The 19,523-nt window shown below is 43.2% G+C and overlaps 1 protein-coding gene across 1 annotated transcript in view; it reads right to left on the bottom strand.

Moving 5' to 3' along the window:
• The window catches only part of LOC149262747 (Regulator of chromosome condensation (RCC1) family protein), a 352,438-nt gene that overhangs the window by 149,512 nt on the left and 183,403 nt on the right, over positions 1-19,523 (bottom strand). The window lies entirely within an intron of this gene.

Genomic DNA, 19,523 nt, shown 5'->3' with positions numbered 1-19,523 from the left:
CCTTGATTGATTCCACTATGATCCTTTGAGCTCTTACTTCCCCTTTCTTGTACCTTGCTAGTTCTTGTGTCTTGTCTTTCTCAGGTTCAGTAACTTCTCCGGTAACATATCCCATTACATCTTGCTTTGTGAGTATCAAGTCAATCCTTTTCTTCCATGCTAGATAGTTTGAAGCCCCAATGAGCTTATTGCTCTCCTTGCAGAAAGAACCTACATGACTTGAAGATTCAGCCATTATGAGATAGTGTGATACTTACTTGAATAATATCTCCAACCTTCTTGATGTCTTCAAGACCTTCAAAGAATTCTTGATGATGCCCTTGAAAAATGCTCCCTAGGATTCCTCCACTAACAACTTCCAAGATTGATGCCTAGTAAATAGACTTCCTTTTTGCGAGATCAATACCCTTGTGAGATAGATGTAGTTTTTTATCTTCTTTAATGTAGAAACCCTAGATTAGAAGGGTCTTCTACCAACGATCCTTTAACCAGATCCCTTCAAGAGAATTTTCTTCTTTTAGGCCTTGAGAGCTTCTTATCCCTTGATCAACAATTCTTTCTCATGTCCTCGGTCCTCCCGACTGCCTTCCTTGCTCAACCTAACTCTAATACCATGTTACAAAATGATAAAGTGGCAACTTATTAACTTATTTTCTTTGACCTTGATACTTGCTTGTGAATCTTAGTTATCTTCTTTATGTTCTATTAGTTAAATTTGTTCATCAAACAATGTTAAGAAGTAATAACAACAAAAGAGAACACAAATGTAGGCTCTCAACCATGGAAAAAACCCTCCAAGGGGAATGTTGAAGTTTCTAAATTTACTTATTTTAGAAACCCTTCATGCACTTTTTCTGATTTATTCCTACCTACTTGTTATTTTTTCTTTAACAAGTTATTTACAAATTAAATACTAAAAATAAACACCAGTGCATGCTCAACATATTACAGATCAGCAACTAAAAGAAATAAGAACAAACACACCACATGACACCATTATTTCTGGACCAATGTCCCCGGAAAAACCCAATGCGGGAAAACCAGTGCAGCTATCTGAGGGTTTTCTTATTAAGTAATATCAAAGTACAATCTGGGTGCCGAAACTGGCCTACCCAACAGAGAATTTCCTTAGTAGCTATACCTCACAGTTTGAGAGAAATCTCCTAGATGGAACCCCAGAAAAATCCTTCCAACAGCTCTTCAGCACAAAATTGTTCCTACAACCCCAGCGTCTGCCCAATCTGGACTGCGTCAGCGCCTCTCTCTCTCTCACGATGGCCCTGCGTCAGCCTTTCTTGGCCTGCGTCAGCCCCAGGAGGCCCTACGTTAGCTTTCTGGGCCTCTGCGTCAGACATGCTGGCCTCTCTAGTGCTCTGTGCAACACTTGGTTGCCTCTACGTGGCCCTGCATGAGACCTTGCTGGCTATGCGTCACTCTCCTGGCTGTTGCGCTGCTCTCCCAGCACAATCTCTGCCTTCTCTGTTTCTCTGTACTCAATGCCCCTCAGCTGCTCTCCCGATCACTGATTCTATCTCTCTTAGCAAACCCCGCTCTAGAGAATAGAATGACTAATCACTCTGGTGTGTTCTCCAAGTGACCCTCAAGCCTCCTCTTATACTTTTCCTATTGACATATCAATAGTCGAGATTAAGTCCCTAATCAACGACTAATATTAGATCTGGCTTGATCCATGTCTTTTGGACCACTCTAACACAGATTCATATTAATACACATTAATATTTTATTTTCCCTAAGTTTAGACTTAGGGACTCCATTAAAAATATTAATTATTTTAATATCTCATGATCTGTTTAGAATCTGCCCAAACCCTTTCTGGGTATTGGAGATCTCATGTACCCCAACCTCTCCACCAAATTTTGTGGTTGGAGCACATCCGATGCTACCCCAAATCAACAGGGAAAACCCAAAAACTTTTCTCTTCTTAGAATCTGCTTCAAATGAGATACAAAGACCCAATCCCTAGACCAAGTCTATCTCCCAAAATACCAAGTGAGCCCTTCCCCAAGTCCTTGAATCTGCACCAAACTGCTACACACTGCAACTTCAATTTGCCAGCTACAACACTACTACTCGACCTGCAACTTTGACCTACAACTTTGGTCTAGCAACTGCTGAAGAAACCCTAATTTGACCTTCTTATGGGACCTTCCAAGAGCAAGACAACTCTTCTTAAGATTTGCGGGGTCTAGACAGAGTTTCCTTCCTTCCCGCTACCCATTTCTGCACTTCATCATACTGCAACTTCAACCTCTTCCTGCAACCCGGAAACCCTAGAATTTCTCATGTGTGATAGAGAAAGAGCCTAAATACCAAGAAATTTCGTCCTTCCTCCTTCTTGACCTTTGCTCTCCTTCTTGTAGCTACCCAGCTATAGATAAACTCTTTCTTGTAGATTGAACTTATAAGTGAGTGTGTCTCCAAATGAAGTTGAATTGTTCTTTAAATAGCCTTCTCAAGGGGTCGAATTCCCTCCTTTAGGCCAACTTGAGGATGCCATGGCCGAGTTGTACTCTTGGAGATTCCAGGACTTTTTAGACTCAAAAAATAATTCTTTTTACAATTACAAATGACCCGGAAGGGTCTTATAAACATGATGTTGACTCCATTGACTCATGAAAATAAATCCTAAGACCTAACAAACCCTAGAAGCACGAAGAACATGCTTTGACGTAGAAGACCATCAATAACGAGCTTGAAACCCATGCTTTAATAATAACAATTTTTCTTTTCTTTTTCTTGTTTGTTACATAGGATACATATTGAAATGAGTACAACAATTATGAACACTGAAACTAGTTACATTTCTCAACACTTTAAAGAAGATATGTGATTGGGTCGGGGTGGTGCTCACTGTGCAAGAACAACGATGAATCAACCAAGCATATTTTCATGTCGTGCCCCTTCTATCAGCAGGTATGGAACGTGCCCTTTCTAGCCACGAAATTTGGTGGAGATGTTGGGGCACATGAGATCTCCAATACCCAGAAAGGGTTTGGGCAGATTCTAAACAAATCCGGAGATATTAAAATAATTAATATTTTTAATGGAGTCCCTAAGTCTAAACTTAGGGAAAATAAAATATTAATGTGTATTAATATGAATCTGTGTTAGAGTGGTCCAAAAGACATGGATCAAGCCAGATCTAATCTTAGTCGTTGATTAGGGACTTAATCTTGGCCGTTGAGATGTCAATAGGAAAAGTATAAGAGGAGGCTTGAGGGTCACTTGGAGAGTACACTAGATGATCAGTCATTCTATTCTCTAGAGCGGGGTTTGCTAAGAGAGATAGAATTAGTGATTGGGAGAGTAGTTGAGGGGCATTGAGTATAGAGAAACAGAGAAGGCAGAGATTGTGCCAAGATAGCAGCGCAGCAGCCAAGGAGGGTGGCGCAGAGCGAGTAAGGGCTCACGCAGGGCCACGTAGAGGCATCCTAGTGTTGCGTAGAGCACCAGAGGGGCCAGCGTAGCTGGCGCAGAGGCTCCCAGAGCTAATGCAGGCCAAGAAAGTCTGACGCAGGGCCAGCATGAGACAGAGAGGGGCTGATGCAGGGCCAGATTGGGCAGACGCTAGGGTTGCAAGAGCAGTTTTGTGCTGAGGAGCTGCCGAAAGGGTTTTCCGGGGTTTCAACTAGGAGATTTCTCTCAAACTGTGAGTATAGCTGCTAAGGAAATTCTCTGTTGCGTAGGCCAATTACGGCACCCAGATTGCACTCTGATATTGCTTAATAAGAAAACCCTCATATAGCTGCACCGGTCTTCCCACATTGGGTTTTTCCGGGGACATTGGTCCAAAAATAATGGTGTCATGTGGTGTGTTTGTTCTTGTTTCTTTTAGTTGCTAATCTATATCATGTTGAGCATGCACTGGTGTTTATTTTCAGTATTTACTGTGTAAATAACTTGTTAAAGAAAAATAACAAGGAGGTAGGAATAAATTAGAAAAAGTGCATGAAGGATTTCTAAATTAAGTAAACCTATAAACTTCAACATGGTATCAGAGCGTGATTGCAGATCACATGAGGACTAAAAGACATCAGCCGAGCGGAGCAAGAGCAGCAAAAAAACAGTTGTCCAAAGGCGACAAAAGTTGTTTCTAGCAGCACAAAAGCCAAGAAGTGTGACGCAAATCCAGCCAGAGCCACGTAGAAGAAGTTGGGAGCTGCGCAGAGCCTCAGAGAGGCCAACATTGCTGACGCAGAGGGCCAGAGGGCTGACGCAGACCCATCTAGGGTGACGCAAAGCCAACGTGATGCAAAGAGGGGCTGACGCAGTTCACAGAGAGGCAGTTGCTAGAATCTAGAAGGCTGCAGAAATATTGCAAAGTGGAGTTGGTGAGGTACTGTAGTCAGAACAGCACCTGACAGAGCAGGGCCAGAGGAGTTGTTACTGAGGGTTCCTAGCCGAGGGACCTGGATCAGCAGTGCAGTTGCACAAGACGATCAGAGTAGGGGACATCTCGACAAGCGGCAGAAGGATTTCTAGGAGGGAAATCAGGACTCAGAGTGAGTCCAGAAGAGAACTTCCAGACGGGAAGTAGAGACTCAAAGGAGTCGAACAAAGAACTTCCAGGAGGGAAGTAGAGGAGCGTCATGGCACTTCACGGGGTAAGAGACCAGGATAGATTGGATGGAGCATCGAACTTCGCAGTCTGGAAGGCCAGAATCTTATCAGTGCTTGCCAAGAATCATGTCAAGAACTTCGCCTTGAAGGTTATAGCTATCCCAGTCGAGCCCAATGATAATGACAAGTACGAAGAGGCGATGGCGAGGGCCAAGTGCATTATCCTTGACGGGGTCAAGGATCATGTGGTACCACATATAGCCAAGAAGGAAACGGCAGTTGAGATGTGGGAGGCTCTCAAGAACCTGCACCAGCATACATCTGTGCAGAGAAGAATGTTGCCCAAGAACCAGATGAGGTAGTATTAGATGAAGAAGGGTCAATTGATTGACACCTTCCTCAAAGGATTAAATGAGATCCGAGACCAGTTGACTGCTATAGGAGCGACACTGGATCAGGAGCTTATGGTGAGGACAGCCCTGAATGTTGTCTCAGAAGATTGGGAAGTGTTTCTCTAGAGTATCCTAGGCAAAGGGACTCTCCTACCTTGGGATGAGATGTGGGCAGCTCTTCGCCAGGAAGCGATTAGACGGTAGTCGAAGACAAGTAGCAGCAGCAAAGGGATCAAAGTCAAGCAAGAGGAGGAAGATGTGGCCCTAGCATCTGAGGGAAAGCAAGAGAAGCGGAAGAAGAAAGATCTCTCCAAGATCAAGTGCTTCCACTATGGGGAGTTGAGTCATTATGTGACCGAGTGTCCAAGGAAGAAGAGTAAGGGAGAGTCTTCTGAGACTAAGGCAATGCCAGCACGGGCAGAGAAGGAAGTTTTGATAGACGATGATTGTGCCATGAGTGCACATGCACCACTTGAGCGAAAGTGGGGAGACATTGAGCTGTAGTCAGGAGGACTACAAGCGATGAGGGGCAAGATCCTTGAGGTACCCAGCCTCTTGGATTAGACCTTGCTACGGGAGCCCCGACGAGGAGTAGCAGGGCTGGCTGAGTGGGTAGAGATGGATGTGGATGGAGCGACAAAGAGAGCTATAGTGCAGGAGTCCTGAGACAACGCGAGGCTAGCAAGCTACAGCAGTGCGAGAGGCACAGGAGTGTTGCACCAGTGCAGGACGGCACAGAGAGGTGTGCAACGGTGCGAGATGCTGGGAGTTGTTGCAGCAGCGCAAAGGTCAGAGAGGGAGCACTTGTCAGCGGCAAAGGGAGCTTCAACATCAATGGGTGTCTCTAGCCCAACAAGGAGGTCAGATTGGGAGATCAGTTACTTACTTCTCAGTAGCTGAGTTGCAGTGCAGCTGTGGGCAGCACAATGCAACATGATGAGAGGAGGTGCAGTGCAGATGCAATGTTGGGAGGAAGGACCAGCAGCAGCACAGATGTAGAGGGAGTTGTCGTACAGATGCAGCAATGGTAGTGGCAGAACCATGGGCAGCAGTAAAGGAGGCAGCAGTGCAGAGGATGGTGGGCAGGAAGGCCTTGCATCAGCACAGGGATTGATGCCAGATGATCAAAGTAATACTCAATGAGGAGTATTGTTAGAGCACAGTCCTCGCTAAGAGGGAGTGTTGATTTGGGGTAGCATCGGATGTGCTCTAGCCACGAAATTTGGTGGAGAGGTTGGGGAACATGAGATCTCCAATACCCAGAAAGGGTTTGGGCAGGTTCTAAACAGATCAAGAGATATTAAAACAATTAATATTTTTAATGGAGTCCCTAAGTCTAAACTTAGAGAAAATAAAATATTAATGTGTATTAATATGAATCTGTGTTAGAGTGGTCCAAAAGACATGGATCAAGCCAGATCTAATCTTAGCCGTTGATTAGGGACTTAATATCGAACGTTGAGATGTCAACAAGAAAAGTATAAGAGGCTTAAGGGTCACTTGGAGAGTACACCAGATGATCAGTCATTCTATTCTCTAGAGCGGGATTCGCTAAGAGAGATAGAATCAGTGATCGGGATAGCAGCTGAGGGGCATTGAGTACAGAGAAACAGAAAAGGTTGAGATTGTGCCAGGAAAGCAGTGCAACAGCCAAGGAGGATGATGCAGAGCCAGCAAGGGCTCCCGCAGGGCCATGTAGAGGCAGCCAAGTGCTGCGCAGAGCACCAGAGGGGCCAGCGTAGCTGACGCAGAGGCTCCCAGAGCTAACGCAAGGCCTACTAGGGCTGATGCAGGCCAAGAAAGGCTGACGCAGGGCCAGCGTGAGACAAAGAGGGGCTGAAGCAGTCTAGATTGGGCAGACGTTGGGGTTGCAGGAGCAGTTTTGTGCTAAGGAGCTGCTGGAAGGGTTTTCCGGGGTTTCAGCCAGGGGATTTCTCTCAAACTGTGAGGTATAGCTGCTAAGGAAATTCTTTGTTGGGTAGGCCAGTTATGGCACCCAGATTGTACTCTGATATTGCTTAATAAGAAAACCCTCAGATAGCTGCACCGGTTTTCCCGCATTAGGTTTTTCCGGGGACATTGGTCCAAAAATAATGGTGTCATGTGGTGTGTTTGTTCTTGTTTCTTTTAGTTGACGATCTGTAATATGTTGAGCATGCACTGGTGTTTATTTTCAGTATTTACTATGTAAATAACTTGTTAAAGAAAAATAACAAGTAGGTAGGAATAAATCAGAAAAAGTGCATGAAGGGTTTCTAAATTAAGTAAACCTAGAAACTTCAACAATATAGGGGTGTGGGAAGGGGAGAGTTACCCACCAAAAGTGGGTGACTCCACAGGAGAATATTTCTCCTAGTCATCTCATCTAGCCAGTAGCCAACAACCCTTGAGAGTCGCTTTATGGCCGATGTGACGTGCCATTCATATCTCTGCCACCTGCATTAATCATATGCCCCATCGCCCATCTATCAGGATCACATGTTGGAAGGTGGGCTTCTAATCAAAAGGTACCCTATTCATTTTGCATTCAAAAGCTTATGCTTGTTTGTATTCAAGCATTTGGCATGAATTATGGGGTGACTTGGAAGAAAGAAGGGTCATGGTCGTAGTATTGTTACTTCACCTTGAATGGGGGGTTAATCTTCTATCCTAGACCAACGAGGTCGCCTTTAATGGCTTATTGCTTAAAAAAGGGGCACTACTTGGGAATCCATGATAGAGATAGTGTGTCCCATCTATCCATTTTCCATGTTTATCACTACCCTTCGTACATTATGAGCCCTCATTCCACCTCCCTTCTCTGGGTCCACTTGACCATGGGTCCACTAGGATCTAACACACCCCCTCCCCTTCTCCACATATGTGGGACAGGGCTAGAAATATTGACCTAGGAGGTTGATGCAACTAAAAGAAAAGGAAAAAATATATCATGGCCACATGCAAGAAACAAAATGAAAGAAAATTATAAAGTGCAAAAGAATGGTCGGGACATTGACATTAACATGTGGGCAAAAGCCAAGCATGAGCTCTACCCCTTACCATTATGGCCATCACTCGGTTCCTGGGGCCAATGTTTCCCTATTACAACATTAAAATGGAACCCTTGCATCTCCCAACCCCTCATGGGTGATGAACTACCCCACCACTAAGGGGATAACCACTACTATACATCATTAAAAGCATGCTCTCATTTCCTAGAGCTTCAAGCAGTAATACAAAGAAAAAATCAATAAAAAGAAAAAGACAATAAGAGGGGTGGAAAAGCAAAGGCCGAGGTAACTCATGCATCCATGATTGCTCCATCCTCACATCTATACATCTAATATGTGGAATTCCTCATCATTTCTACCCCTTTGACCATGGCATTTAGCCTTGAGATCCCTTTATCCTTTATTATTCATATGACACCTATCCATTGAAGGGAGGACATGTCACTTCCGTTTGGGGGTTGAAAACACCTAATAGGGTCGTCTTTTAGCCACTCCTACCTAGGGAGGTAACACCATTACATGACTAAGGCCCCAATTTTGGAACAGGAACCTTGTAGGAAGTGTCACATTGCCCATTACTTGCAAGCTTGGTTCACTTATATGCAAATAGGATTAAATGTACCTATTGTCATAAGTTGCAACATTGGATATTGTGTGTGATTGGCAGGTGGTTTGATTATGGGCTAGGCATCTTAACTGGTGCCCAAGTCCACCAACGGGTCATATTGACACCCACAGGTGAGGCGTTGAGAGCCATGGGTCCCTGGAGATTCATAGAGCATCACTTGCATTCATGGGCACCTTCAACACCCACACCTACACTTTTCCCTACATTATTCATGGCATGATGCACTTGGACCAATTTTCCCCCAGTCGGCTCAACGTATGTACATGGTATCGTAGTTGATACAAGGCCCCGATGAGGTTGATCTCGTTCATTGAGACATGTGAGGGCTATCACCATCTTCAATGCCCTCAACATTGGAGCAGAGACAAAGATTCAACTACTTGGAGACCCATGAGACCTAATGTGTGCCCCAAAACGAAAATTTGGGTCCACAAGATGATTTGCATGGATGTTTGGGGGCCAACCCCTAGATGATTTGTGGAGCCCTTTACACCCACCTTGGCATTGGAAGAGCCCAACGCATGCTTTACAAGGACCTATGTATGCATGACATCAACATTTCGGCCTCTTTGTGGGTTAATTTTTATGTTTGCACATTCGTTACTAGGTCGCCCTGTGACCTCGAGTGTTTCTTGACTTCACTTTATGACTTAGGAGGGCCTTCTTGTCCTAATTTGATTTAGGACTCATATATATTTTAGATCACTTCATTGTGATCAATCATCATCACACTTGGATATTTCAAACCTCTTAGACGAACTCGCATTTTTCTCTTTGCGGCTATTGGAGATTCTTGGAACGCATTTTGATGTGTGGAAACTAAATTTGGATTGTCTTTGGAGCTATTCTTTGGCAAATGAATGGATATATTGAATGTTATCTTGTAAGTACTCTTTGTTAAAGGTTATCATTTTAATGTCTAATGTACGGAACTATTTCTTCTAGATTATGCTAACTTTGTGCCATAATTTGTTGAAAATAAATTTTGAAGGCTATCTAGATGAATGTTGCATATGTAACTCTTGCATAACATGTAATGAATGTTCATATTGATGATCGTATTAAAGCTCTTCCAAGAAACTCCATTTATCATTGAGTACGTAAATGCTAGAATTTTCATACCTACGGCATCAAATTTCGGCCTCCTTAGAAACAAACTAGGCTTATCTTAAGCATCCTTAACTCTATATGCCCAAAGGCCAAGGCACTAGACCAAGTCTTTGGTGATCATCTCAAAATTTTCTCCATAAATTTCTTCTTAAATTCAGTCCTTTTAATGCTAGAGAGAAAAACTAGGTCTTGGAGCGAAAATTTAGGGAGGAGGCTTTTGGTGATTTGAGAGCCTAACATCAAGAGATAGGTCTAGGTTACCTAACCTATCAATTTGGTGGGCATCCACTCAAATTTCATCCATAAAATCTCTTGCCCTAGGTGTTGCAAGAGGGAAATCCTAGTTTCTTTTCCCTCAACTTGAGGACTTTCTTGAAGGTTTCATGAGCCTTGTAATTGTTGGAATCCATCACAAGGAACCTTTTCTCTTTGGTCTTGACCTTTGGAACTCCATTATCATTAAAAAGCTCAAAAACCCTAGGTCTTGAGCCTCGTTTTCTAAGGCTTTTCTTGAAGAGCGATTTTTTTTTAAGCCTTGCACCATTATTGTGCCTCTTCAAATGAGTCTTAGTAGGTCACTTTGTAACTTATCATTAGCATACCTATTTTAAGTGATTCCTCCTATACCAAGACTCCTCCCATCGGTGAAAATTCGTAAAGAGCAGAGGGTTTTGGCTGAGGTGACATTAGGCCTCTACCCCATTGTTAGCACTTTGTTTAGCTTTTGTCTTGTATGGTTTCTCTCTCCAAGGCCTGCTAGATTTTGTGGTAAAAGGGAGGACTTGGAGGGGGATTAGAGGGCATGGCTCTCTAATTCGTCTTGTCATGCTAACAAAGCACTCCCCATGATCATATGATGGGGGTGTGGTTGGCTACAAACAGAGCCATTTTCCAGGATAAACATTCGGCCCCAGAGCACATAGCTCCAGAAGCTTTACCTATCTTAGCCCACTTTCCATAGGAAAAAGGAGTTGCTCTCCTAGAGTGATAGTAGCAAAAAATCCAAACCGCTCCAGCCCATGGGCAATTTTTGATGCAGCTTCAAGTAACACAGGGCAGATGAGCAAAGGAGGGTTTGTTCTCTTACTCTCTGAATCTCAGCTCTATCAAGTTAAAATGGCCTTGGCATAGGGACAAAGATTAGGCTGAAATTTTGGCTTGCAAAGACTTGTTACTTTTCGCTATAGAAAAGGTTGCAAAAAGATACAATTATTTGGGGATTCAACGCTAATAATTAATTGGCTCAACAAAACTCAAGCATGCAAAAACATCTTACTCTTGCCAATTTTGGAAGAAACTATATGGCTTAAAGACTCTTTTAATTTATTTTGATGTTCTATCCCCAGAGCAGGTGCAAATCATGGTTAAACAAAGTGGTTTGATAGTGCGACAGGCCTTGGCTTTGTAGTTGGGAGGTCAGGTGGCAACCACGAAGGACAAGTACCTCTGTATTAATTCCAGCATGTTGGGGATGTTGAAATTTCTAAGTCTAACACGTTAGAAACCCCTACTACATTATCTGGTTTATTTCTCCTACTTGTTTATTCCATTAACAAGTTATTTATAAATATAAATACTGAAATAAACACAAATGCAGCCTTAACTCATATACAAATCATCAACTGAAACACTGAAACAAACACACAAGGGACACCATTATTTTTGGACAATCGTCCCCGGAAAAACCCAATGCGGGAAAACCGGTGCAGCAGTTCTGAGGGTTTTATTATTATGCAGATTCTTGAGTACAACTAGGGTGCCGAAATGGCTCACCCAACAAAGATTGTTACACGGCAATAATACCTCTTCTCAAAGACAGATATTCAGCCTCTCAACTCTAGTCTACCCCACGAAAATCCTTTTGGCGCTTCCTCTTGGCTCTACGTCAGCCCTGCTAGCCTCAGCGTAGCTCCTGAACCCTCTGTGTTAGCCTTCAGACTCTACGCCAGCTCTTTGGCCCTCTGCGTCAACCACGCAGGCCCCTTAGCCTTTGCGCAATCCCCAGTTGCCTCTGTGTCACTCCTGTTGCCTCTGCGCAGCTCTAACTGCCTCTGTGTCAGCCTCTTTGGTCACTGCGTTGACCCTCTGGCACTATCTCTACCTCTTTGCTATGTACTCACCGCCCCTCGCTGCAACAGATCACTTGTTCAAATTTTCTCAGCAAGCCCTGCTCCAGAAAATCGAACTAACTGACCAATCTTGGTGTTTCTCCAACTAACCCTCAAGCCTCCTCTTATACTTTTCTTGTTAAGTCTTCAACGACCGAGATTAAGTCTCTAATCAACGACTAAGATTAGATTTGGCTTTATCAATGTCATTTAGAACATTCTCACCCATTTTTATATTAATACCCATTAATAATTTAATTTTCCTAAGTTCAGACTTAGGAACCCCATTAAAAATATTAATTATTTTAATATCTCTCTAACCGGGTGGAATTTCCCCAAACCATTTCTGGGTCTTGGAGATCTCATGTGCTTTAGCCTCTCCACCAATTTTCATGGCTAGAGCACATCTGATGCTACCACAAATCAACACTCCCTCTTAGCGAGGAATGTGCTCTAGTAATGCTCCACCATTGAACATCACACTGATCCTTCTGCACCAGTACCTGTGTTGATGCTTGGCCTACTGCCCAACATCCACTGCATTGTTGCTTCCTGTACTACTGCCCATGACCCTGCCACTGCCACTGCTACATCTGTACTGCAGCTCCCTCTCAACATGTTGCATCATGCTACCCATAGCACTACCACTGCTCATTGTTGCACTGCAACTCAGTTACCGAGAAGTAAGTAATTGATCTACCCAAATTCTGACATCCTTGTCAGTCCGGAAGCCTCCCGACGCTGAAGCTACCTCTACTGCTATCATGTGCTCCCTCTACTGCCTTTGCGTTGCTGCAACTACCTTTGTGCCTCTTACACTGCTGCAAACACCTCTGTGCCTCTTGCACTGCTGCAACTCCCACTACGCTGCTACAGACCTCTGCACTCTAGCACTGCCTTATCGCTCCATCGCATCTTGCTTCTACGAGACATATGTCATCCTGCTACTGTCGTTAAGGACTCCTATAGTCGGATACGATCCAAGAGTTTAGGTACCTCAAGGATCCTGCCCTCCTTCTGTAGTCCTATCGACTACAGTTCTATGTATCCCCACCTCTTCTCTAGAGGTGCATAAGCACTCATGGCATAGTCATCATCAGTCTCGACTTCTTTCTCCGCATTAGCCGGAGCTGCCTTGGAGTTAGAAGCCTCTCCCTTATTCTTCTTCCTGGGACACTAGGATGCATAATGACCCAGCTCCCCACAATGGAAGCACTCCACCTTGGAGATATCCTTCTTCTTCCTCTTCCCTTGTTGTCCCACTGATGCCAAAGCCGCATCCTCCTCCTCTTTCTTGATTCAACTTCCCTTCCCACTACTCCCTGCCTTGGTCAACCGTCTGATCTCTTCTTGACGAAGAGCTGCCCACATCTCTTCCCATCCTTGAAGATTAGCTCTGCCCAAAATGCTTTGGACAAATGTCTCCCACTCCTTGGAGACTGCATTCAGGACGGTTCTCACCATGAACTCCTGATCCGGCATGGCCCCTATGGAAGTAAGTTGGTCACGAATCTCCTGCAACCTGAGGAGGTACAGATCTATCTGCTCCCCCTTCTGCATCTGATACGACCGCAGCTGATTCTCCAATAGCATCTTCCACTGCACGGGAGTGCCCTAATACAATGTCGTCAAAGTATCCCACATCTCCTTTGCTATGGTCTTTTTAGCAATATGTGGTACGACATGATCCTTGACCCCATCAAGGGTTATACACTTTGACCTTGCCATCGCATCCTCATACTTCTCATTATCAGCTAGGTCGACTAGGATGGCCACGATTCTCAAGGCGAAGCCCTTGATGCGATGTCTATCCAATATTGTTAGGATCCTGGTCTTCCAGATGACAAAGTTGGAAGCCCCGTCCAACCTGTCCTGATCCCTCAATTCATTCACTGCCATCTTCGCTCCTCTTCTGGACTCCCTCTGAGTTTCGACTTCCCTCCTGGAAATCTCCCTCTAAGTCCTGATTTCCCTGCTAGAAATCTTCCCGCCAAATGTCGAACCGCTCCTCTCTAATCCTCTTTGCAACTGCAACTCAGATCTGGATTTCTTGGCCAAAAATCCGTCAAGGCAACGACTCTCTCTACCTTGGTTCTGTCCCGTTAGGTATTGTTCTGCTTCGATAGAAATAGCACCCCACCAACTTTCCAATCCACAATTTGCTCACAACTCTCTAGGCCCCAGCAACTGAAGAAACCAAGTCTTCCAGCTCTGTGCAATCCCGGCAAAGGCTGAATCACTCCTCTGGCCAACTGCGTCAAGCCTACCTGGCTAAGTAGGATGACGTGGCTCTTCGTGAGCCTCTTCTGCCTCTCTTTGCCTTTGTGCTAGCCCTCTCTCTAGCTCGAAATGATGATGCATGCCCTCGGCATCACTCCTTCTCTGCTGCCTTCTGCTTAGGAACAACTCTGTCTCTCGGGATAGCTGTTATTGCTGCAAATTTCTGATACCGCTAATGCCTTCATTCCTCATGTGATTTGCAACCCTCTGATACCATGTTGAAATTTCTAAGTCTGACACGTTAGAAACCCCTACTACATTATCTGGTTTATTTCTCCTACTTGTTTATTCCATTGACAAGTTATTTATAAATATAAATACTGAAATAAACAAAAATGCAGCCTTAACTCATATACAGATCATCAACTGAAATACTGAAACAAACACACAAGGGACAACATTAATTTTGGACAATCTTCCCCGGAAAAACCCAATGCGGGAAACCCGGTGCAGCAGTTGTAAGGGTTTTATTATTATGCAGATTCTTGAGTACAACTAGGGTGCTGAAATGGCTCACCTAACAAAGATTGTTACACGGCAGTAATACCTCTTCTCAAAGACAGATATTCAGCCTCTCAACTCTAGTCTGCCCCATGAAAATGCTTTCGGCGCTTCCTCTTGGCTCTGCGTCAACCCTGCTAGCATCAACATAGCTCCTGAACCCTCTGTGTCAGTCGTCTGACTCTTTGTGTCATCTCTCTGGCCCTCTGCATCACCCACACAGGCCCCTTAGCCTCTGCGCAGTCCCCAGCTGCCTCTGCATAGCTCTAGCTACCTCTGCATCAGCCTCTTTGGTCATTGCGTTGACCCTCTGGCACTATCTCTGCCTCTCTGCTATGTACTCACTGCCCCTCATTGCAATAGATCACTTGTTCGAATTTTCTCAGCAAGCCCCACTCTAGAAAATCGAACTAGATAATCAATCTTGGTGTTTCTCCAACTGATCGTCAAGCCTCCTCTTATACTTTTCTTGTTGAGTCTTCAACGGCCGAGATTAAGTCTCTAATCAACAACTAAGATTAGATTTGGCTTGATCCATGTCATTTAGAACATTCTCACCCAGTTTTATATTAATACCCATTAATATTTTAATTTTCCTAAATTTAGACTTAGGAAGCCCATTAAAAATATTAATTATTTTAATATCTCTCTAACCGGGTGGAATTTCCGCAAACCATTTCTGGGTCTTGGAGATCTCATGTGCTTTAGCCTCTCCACCAATTTTCATGGCTAGAGCACATCCGATGCTACCACAAATCAACCGGGGATTCTCTTCGGCTTAGCAAACCAGTACATTCACCTCGCAATCATGATGCAATTCAATGTGGGAGTGTAACCACCTTGCGTGTGAGGAGAACATATCAATTGTAGTCTTAATGGCTTTTGCCCGCCAAACTGATGTTAGAGTTCAAGCTATGGTGTATGTGGACGCAATTCTCGATGCCATTTCTCTTCGTTGTGTCATGGCAACTAGGTACCCTGCCAATCTTTGGCATTTTGTTCACTCAGAAGTCAAGACGATGGGGATTCGCCTTACACTGGTCGTGGGGTTTATTGAAATATGTAACTAGGTTCGATCTTCATAATGACATATGTAATCACAATTTTACGTTTTTTTATGTAATGAAAAAAATAAATTCATTATTATTGTTCCTAAGGCATGGGTTTCTTGCTCAAGGAAATTTATTTTGTTGAGGTCAAGCTCCCATTGCGAGCTCCTAAGGCTTGTCATTGACTGTACAAGTCATTAAGTCATTGTCATATATGAAAGACCCATTTGGGGCATGTTACATATTGTAAAAGAATTTATTTGAGTCAAAGAAGAGTCAAAAGATCCTCCAAGGCCTTGTCAAATGTGCAAGCTTCAAGTCGGCCTTCTAAAGGAGCATGTTGGCCTAGGATCAATGTCAAGTCGGCCTAATTGCATGGGTAAGAAGCCTATATAAAGGAGGACTAGGATTCATTTAAGGGGCAATCATTCAAGCATCATCAAGTTCAATCAAAAAGCAAGAGGAAGTGACCTAAAAGCCAGTGAAAGAAGAGATAATCTCCAGAAAGAAGAAACTAAAGATTGAAGTATGTTTTGGGCCTCCTACACCTCACTCGTGCTAAGAAATTAGGGCTTCAATTTGTTGTAGGGAAGCTGAATTGCAGTTCCATCAAAGAATCATCTATCAATGCCAATAAGGGTTGTTTTGAGGACCAAATTCACTAGGAAGAAGAAGGAGGCCTAGCAAAAGGAAAAGAAGTCAGATCTCTCCATTTCCTCTCTCACGTGTGGCCTGAGGTTTCTGAAGCAAGGGTTGAAAAGTCGCAGAAGTTGCAGGTAAGCTGAAATTGCAGTAAGGAAGGTCGAAGTTGCAGTCAAGATGTTGTAGGGCCGAAATTGAAGACAAGGAAGTAGCTATTTCGACTTGGCAAAAGAGGCAAGGTTGACTAGGTCTTGGAGGAGTCTTGGTCAAGGGTCAAGGTCTTGGAATTCGTCAATTGAAGATTCTATAAGGATAAGAATTCTTATGGGTTTTCCTCTCAGAGTGGAGAGGTTTTGGCCCTAGTTGATCACCTATATCTTGTGTCCTTTGTCTTATTTTTCTTTAATGTTTGGTAGTTGTTTGATGAAGAAAACACTAACAATAAATAAGATCAAGGGGAAGCTAATTAAGTGACGTAAAAAATATACCACAAACAGTTATCAAAGAAAGAGAAATCATCCTATGTTGTTGCCCCTAGATTTCTCAACAACGTCTAGGACCTCGGCAGCCTAGTAGAGTTTCTCTGGGCACTCAAAGGCTCTGCGACGGCAGTTTGATTCCCATTCCAGATTCAAGGCAGCAGACCAATATCCGAGATGATTACAGTGGGGTTCTGCAATTCCCCTTAGCTTGCAATTCGCAGTCATGGTTCGTTGAAACTCGATGGCCCTCTTAGGGTGGTTGCTCAGCATCGGAGCGGTTGGGTGAGTCCAAGAGGCTTCTTGGTGACCCATTTCCCATGTCTCAATGTTTCGTAAGGTCTCAACCATTCAAAGAGGTTGGCTCATCAAGTTTTGGCTCACCCGGTGTCGTCCTCCAATTCTGTCTGCCAATCAGCAGCTCGTGGGCATGATCCCTAGCAACCAGTCGATTCATGGTTACAAAAGGTGGCTCATGGCTATGGCATTGCTCATTGTTCACTTTGACAACATACTGAAGGCTAGCATCCCAGAGAAACAAAAGTTAGTGCTCGGTGCTGTCAGTGCGCGCAAGGGCAGCAAGCCAATGAGGTCTTCTTGCAATTGGGACACAACTGCGAAAGATGTTCACCTCGCCAACTTAGTGGCAGTTCATCATGTTAGTTCCCAACTTCTGAATTAAGCTAGTTTAGTCATGTTTTTTGGTTTCCTAGTCAGTTTTGTGGCCAGAGACTATCCTGTCGTATCCCATGTCTATGTAAAGCTTTCTCTGAACTGTCAATGGCCCTTTCAGAAATCATTGTAAAGCATAGTATTAGTAATCTAAAGACGCTAAACTGGTGGTTTTGGGTTGGTTTCCCTTTGGGGCAACCCTTAACGCCAGGTAAACCTACTTGTACACTCTTTTTTATCAGCAACTAAAAGTCGAGCTTCACAACAACCAATAATATAGCAAAAAAAAAATCATGTTCTCACATCTACAGGAAACAAAACAGGGTAGTGGATCATCTCTCGAAAGAGGGGCTGGCAATGGAAGAAAATCTTTGGGGGATAACGGAGCAATGAGATGGAATTTCTTTTGCTTTCTATCACAGGCCATACAAGGACCATTCTACTGGGGCAGAAAGGACATAAAATTACTATTATAATGTTTTTTAATCAGTTATTTTATGCATCACAGTCTACCATACAACATCTACTAACAGGGTGGATATCTAAAATTCACTCCATTTTTGTTGAAATTTTCTGAAATATGCATTTGTAAATTTTGGTCAAAAGCTAGAACCAATCAAAAAGAAGCTCATGAGCTCACACAACAGCTTTTTTATTTTCAAAAACTCTTCATGAATACACACAAGGTGTGTATATACAGATTGTAATTTTGTATCATTTCTTCAAATGAATGAATCTACGGTTTTTTCCCTCTGAAAAAAATAAAATTGGCTCCATAGTCAAGATTAATTAATAAATTAATTTATGTACAAAGAAATCATAATAATCACTTACCCCTCCTGAGAAAGCACCTAAAGAGCCAATATGACATCTTCTGCATGCTTGATACTTAGCCTATGCAGAAGTACCTGTCTTAGCCAATAACATCAACATTCCCTCCTAACGAGGAAGGTGTTCTACACCACCACCAACTTATCTAAGCACAAACTTGCCCTTCATCAGGGGCTTGGTGAGAAAGTATACCACCTGTTCATTCGCGGAGATCTATTTGAGCTTCATAGCTCCCCTATAGACTCTGTCTCTCATGAAACGATATTTGATCTCTATGTTCTTGGACCTGTTATGAAACACCGATTCTTTGAGAGCTTGATGCAACATTGATTGTCACAATGAATCACTTTTGGATCCAACTCAATACCAATCGTAATGTTCCCAAATTTTGTGAGTGCAAAATCCACTTAGGAGTTTTGCCAATTTTTGGTGATATTAAATTAAAAGGGAGAAAATATTATTTTGTGGAGAAAATCAGAAATTATTATTTTAATGGAGAATGGCGGCAAATAATGTTTTATTGGAGAAGGGAGGAAAATTAATATTTTATTGGTAAATGACGGCAAATTAATATTTTATTGAGAAAGGAGACAAATTATTATTTTATTCAAAATGGAGGCAAAAGTCTCCTAGTGGAAATTGGGCCCCACCAATAAAATAATAGTAAAAAGGAAGATCTAGAAGCTAGAAGGAGGCTCCATCTATGAACCTGGAATATAAAAAGAGGAACTCAATGGCAAGGCATTCTATCCTACCATTTCTATTTGACATTGTGAAGAAGCTCAAGTGAGTTTCAAGAGTTTCAAGCGAAACTCCATAGCTAATTTCAGTGGACTTCGAGTGCCACCCTAGTTAGTTTTAAGGGAAGGCTACTTCAGATCTTCCATTAGATCTTAATTGGTTTGGGTTGATCGATTCATCTCTTGTGGTTTGATGAGATTTTATTCTGCAGAGATTATTGGCATTGAGATTTATATGCAGGACTATCCTTCCCTTGTCAAGAGGCCATGAGCAATTATTCATCCTACACCAAAGAAACAGAGCATCTATTTCCTCTCCAAGATCTGGGCCCAAGATCAAATAGCCATTTTGTTGATCAATCATTCAGCTAGAGCAGTGTTTTCTTCTTCAGTTAGGTCAAGGGTTCCAAGTAGCCAGCTCTACTAATTTCCAAAGTTGCATCTACAGTAAGAGACGCCAAATTATTGTATCCTAGCAGAGGATTTATGAGGCTGAGTAATGCACTAAAAGGAGGGTCAG

The sequence above is a fragment of the Pinus tabuliformis genome, chromosome 6 (genome assembly GCF_031772625.1).
Source record: "Pinus tabuliformis cultivar Carrire ecotype Pingquan chromosome 6, CPIR1, whole genome shotgun sequence".
Lineage (NCBI taxonomy): Eukaryota > Viridiplantae > Streptophyta > Pinopsida > Pinales > Pinaceae > Pinus > Pinus tabuliformis.
The sequence above is the reverse complement of the archived record's forward strand: the minus strand, read 5'-3'. Positions and strand labels throughout refer to the sequence as shown.